Here is a 5,292-nt window from a genome sequence, read left to right as displayed (position 1 = left end):
CAATGAAGTAATAGGACTCTGGTCTATGGTCACAGGCAGGCACATTCTGGTTCCCTTCTTCCCTGAGAGCAGGATTCTTGCATGTCTCAATAGCCCATCACTCACAAAACCAACAGATGGATCAGGGAATAGGAGACCCGAAATAAAGCAGGCTCAGTAGATCCCATTTTAAGCTCATAAACCTTGAGTGTGTCCCTTTAATTTGATAAAAGCTGAAAATTTCACCATTAAAAAGACTGGAAATACTGTGATGCAATTAACTTCAGGAGCATCCCCGTCGAACACACTGGGCCTCATTCACCACGGCATCACCGTGCACACAAGTGTCTCTCCACTGAGGCCTAAAGAGCCACATTGGTGTGATACCAGCGCAAGGTGCTGGTGACTCAGGCCCACTGTGTTTTTATAAAGAGGTGGAAGCGCTTGATCTGTAATGGGCCTACCTCTGCTCCCTGCAGAGTCATTTACAGCTGTGCAAGGCGGGTGCACAACAGCAGTGCAGAGCAGTAACATGGTACATCCCCGCTGACCAGTGCGAGGCTGGGGAGAGTCTGATCCTGCTCCGAGGGAGGTTCAGGGCAAACTCCCATTGGCCCTCCTGGGAGGAGGAGTTATTACTCGTCCCTGTCATTAACAATGTATTCATTAAATATATGTTAATATTTAGTCCATTTAATTTCAAAGCAGGCCAGATCCCCAGCTGCCGTGAACTGGCATGGCATCGTGGGGCTGTGACAATTCATATCAGCTGAGGATCTGGCCCAGCATCTGTAACGGCTGCCGTCACTATCACAGCTGACACCCTGGGGAGCCTTGCACGGGCTCTTGAGAAGCTCCACTACCCAGCATTCCTCCTTCACCCAGGAGACATTCAAGGCCAAGTAGACTTCCACTGCAGAGACCTCCATTTCCAAGAAGCTCTGTGCCAAGCAGGCCTTCCTCACTGAGAAGACCTTCCTCACTGAGAAGACCTGAACCAAGCACTGGGTAGACCTGAACTTTCTCACCGAGGAGACCTGGGCCAAGCAGACCACCTTCGCTAGGTTTGCCTCCTTCACCAAGTAGATTTTCATTACTGGTTTGACTTCCATTGCCACAGAGACCTTCTTTAGCAAGACGACTTGTGCCAAGGATCCCACCTTCTCCAAGAAGGCCTGTACCAAAGCACACCCGCTTTGCTGCTGAGTAGAGCTTCATTGCTGATAATACCTTTCCCAAGCAGACATTCTTTGCCATGCAGACCTCCTGCACCAAGAAACTTTCATTAATGACTAGACTTTCAGTCCGGGGAAGAATTCCATTGCCAAGAAGGCCTATGTTGGGCATGCTATCGTTACCAGGAAGACCAGTGCCAGGTGCACCTTTCTGGCCAGGAAGACCTGTTCTGGGAGAACCTTCATAGCCTAGATTGGAGCCCAGGGTGCCTTCATGGCCAGGCAAGTTGATCTCCTCCACCAAGGAGACTGTCATTTCTGAGTAGTCTTTCATTCTGCAGCACACCTGTGCCTGGCACATCTTGATGGTGAGGAAGCCCTTGAGAGGCACAGCCGCCTGGCCAGGCCATAGTGCATTGCCCAAAGGAGCAGTGCTAAGCTTATCTTCATTGCTGAGCAGACCTGTACCCAGCAGCAGACCTTCTTGGCCAACACCACCACCTTTCCTGTCTCCTGGGAATATGGGCTGCAGCACATTTTTCCCACGCTCACCTCCATGCAGCGAATCTGTAACAGCTACAATATCATCACAAAATCTGTGTTCCGTTGTAGCCGGAGTCACGTCATTAGGACCACCTGGATGATTTTCTTCACTATCATTTTACCTTCAGCCCATTCTGGTCAAATTTACACGTCAGTATTTCGTAAACTTTCAGTTAAATAACTTCATAAATTGAGTACATCTTCTCACTGGAACGTCTCCAGGACAAGCTGAGAACCTCAGCAAGAAAACCCAAGCATTGCATTGTATATTATTTATATACCACCATGTGATTCTGCAGCCATTAAAGTCAATGGGAATTTTGCCACGGACGTCAGTTGGAGCAGGTCTGGGGCCTGAGTATTTAGAGTTCAGTAGAGAAAGAGAGAATCCGTTCTGGGTGAACGTCCCTTCAGCAGAGCACTTATCTGTGGTATCCTGGAGGAGCGACTGTTGCTGAACAGCAGAAGGGACAGACTCACAAGGCCCCAGACCTCGCTGGGAAGTGGTGATGCCTTCCAGTGCCCAGCATTGGGCTGGGTTCTCAAATGGAGCTGGAAGCTGTGGAGAACCGCAGAACATAGAGACACTCTGAACCTTCAAAACAAAGAGGGACTTGCCTAGCTCGCAGATGGCTTTGCGCCCTGGCTGCATACTCCTGGAAAATCATATAAACACAGGGAAATCTCTTCACCCCGTTTCTGGATTTTGCTGACTTTGGTCCAAGGAGGTTCAGGCGTCAGGGTCAACAAACCAGGACAATGCACCAGACCTTCGATGTCTTCAGTCCTGAGCTGTGCTGAGAGAACAGAGTCAGGAGCAATTGCTTTGACATCCTTGCGGTCACCCGGGTGCGAGTGAGAGGAGCAGCAGAACCCTAATGCTGGGAGACTCAGAAGGAAAGTGGCATTTTAAACAGTGCAGGAAGGTGGGGAAAGAGCCGGAAAGACAGATCACATCGCACTGCTCGAAATGTCTTGAAATAAGAATACTGTAGTTAAAGGGGCCCCAGGCTTAAAATAACGCCTGTATCTACATTACAAACAACCTCAAATTGGCTTTTCACTCTTCAGGCTGCTTGTTTATTATTCACTCAGCTCAGACAAGGAGAACAGGCCAGTTGGTCTTTTCTGTTCCTAGTCAAAAGGAGTCCCCTGTCATGTCCTCATGCTATGGCCCCATGGTGCAATTTTGGGTAGCATGCACTCTCAGGGTCTGTCTATTCATGTGAATAAATCTGTTTGCCTAGGAACTAAAAACGCAAGCCTGGAAACATTTTGAGGTGTCTTACGTTTTATGGAATCATTTGTTTACAAAGCTAAAAGACACAGGCCAGATTGGACCGAACATTGTCTCGTTAAAGAAAGATACTGTCCAATATGCATATTGCAGAACTTCAGCACTGAGAAATAACATTTTTTAGGTCACACTGAACAACTTCAGTGGTTCAAGATACTTTTAAAAATCCCTTTATGACAGTCCCTGGCACAATGAAATTACATTTTAATTCCCTAGAATACCTTATCCATTTCCCCTTTGATCAGCATGTACTGAAGCTCAGCTCCTGTAGCGGTGATTATTGCACAGAAGAGAAAGATGGAGGCGCACTGAAAATTGTGTCAAGTAAAATGAGTGGGAGTCTCACTGGAAGATGTGCACAGCGTTGACATGGGCTGCAGGGATGGTTTGCGGATCTTTTAAACTAGTTCTTGGAACGAATGCACAATGAAACTCTTAACTATAGAAAGTTTCAGCAAATTTTTAGTCACTTTAAAAAACGAGGCCAGATCCTTATTTGTTGTAAATCAGTGTAGTTCCATAGACCGCAATGGAGCGACCCTGCTTTATAGCCAGTATCTTCACACAGTGGGACAGGCCCTCGGTCGCGTAACGCTACAGCCCTCAGTGGAGCCACGCGAGGTTACCCCCTGCGTCCCAGTTACAGCTGCTGAGGATCGGGTCCGATTGTTCCAAAGTGGTTCTGAATTTTGTATTCTCAGCACAAAGCCCCTCAAAAATCATCCTGGTTGTTTCTCCCCAGCGAGTCGTCAGCAGAAACGTAACAAGGAAAGTCAATATTGTGAGTTGGACAAGCGAGACCGTCGCTACCAGCTTTAATATTTTGTTGTCATAGCTGATTAAACACTGGCACAGCCGTGAAAGGAAAACATGGTTTGACACTCGCTCTTCTAACGCTGGTTACACTTTGCCGCCATTGTCGTGGGAGCGAGAGTCCTATGGAGACAGTGACTTTACGGCTCTTACCTGGATCCTTTGATGTTCCCGAGTGGCTGCCGAGAGGTTTCTTCTCTGATGCTGATATGAAGCAGCCACCTTCCTATCCCCAGGCTAACTGGTGTGAGGAGAGCAGGACGACTCCTTTCCCGAAGCCGGGAGGTGAAATGCAGCCCCCGCACCAGCCACGAGCTCCGTGGCAGATAGACGCTAAGCACAGGCAGCGAGTTATATGGGCCCGTGGTGTCCGGGCTCCACCAGTGTTCAGGAAGGTGGGCCCGGCTCCACCAATGGTTGGGCTGATGTTTTCAGAGCCGTCCCGCCCATAGGACGGACCAAGGCAACCGCCCCGGGCCCCACACTTCAGGGGACATGGGGTCCAGGGCGGCCTGGGGGATTAGCTGGGGGCCTGGCGCTGTCAGCAGCAAGTGACCCAGCCCCAGCCCGCCCTCCGCTCTGCCTCTTCCCACCCCCCCAAGGCATCGCCTCTTCCCACCCTGCCTCCCCCCACATCAGCTGGCAGAGCTGTCCCCTGGAGGGTCTTCAAGCGCTCTCTGCCATTTCAAGGGCTGGCCCATTGGTTCCTGCAGCTTGCGTGTGGGGCAATAGCACCATAGCTGCCCAGCATTGGTTTGCAACATCTTAAGACAAAGTATGTAATGCTCCAATCTGCATATTCATATTGACCATAAATTTCTGCTTATGATCCGCAAACCCAGCCCCAAGCAGGGGTGGGGGCAGGTTCAGGCGCTGCACGACCCCGGGCAGCTGTGACCGAGGAGGAGAGAAGGTCAGGCTCTAGGGTGTCTGAGGCAGATGGGTGGGGGAGGCTGAGGAGTTGGTGGGTGCTGGGGGGTGTGTGGAAGAGCCTGGGGGGGGCAGGGGACTCCTCAGGGGTGGGTGAGCTCTGGGAAGCAGGGGGTAACTGGGGGTAGGAGATACAGCAGGAGCTGGGAGCTCCTGTTGCAGGAGGTACTGGGCATTTATGAGAGGCGATAGCCTACTGCTGCTGTCTGGGTGGGGGTGAGGGAGCCGGGACAGCACAGGGCCTGTCACCTGGTAGCACCCCCCCTCCAGCCACTGCTGCTGTGCCTCCTGCTGGCTGCAGCTTCCTGCCTGGGATCCAGGAGGGAGCCGGCTCCTGCTCCGCGCATGCCACTGCAGCCCCACAGAGCCAGCAGGAACAGCGGCGAACGCCTGCTGCCATCCTGCGCCGTGAGAGGCTCCCGTGGCCATGGGGGAATGCGGACAGGGCAGGTACCCGAAATGACACGTGGAGACCCTGTGCCACCAGCAGCTCCCGCTGACCCAGTATGTGCCTCCAGACCCCCCATCACCGCGCCGCAGACCGTGGCTTTGCGC

Source organism: Mauremys reevesii, linkage group 13, assembly GCF_016161935.1.
Source record: "Mauremys reevesii isolate NIE-2019 linkage group 13, ASM1616193v1, whole genome shotgun sequence".
Taxonomy (NCBI): Eukaryota; Metazoa; Chordata; order Testudines; family Geoemydidae; genus Mauremys; species Mauremys reevesii.
This window is presented reverse-complemented; position numbering follows the sequence as displayed.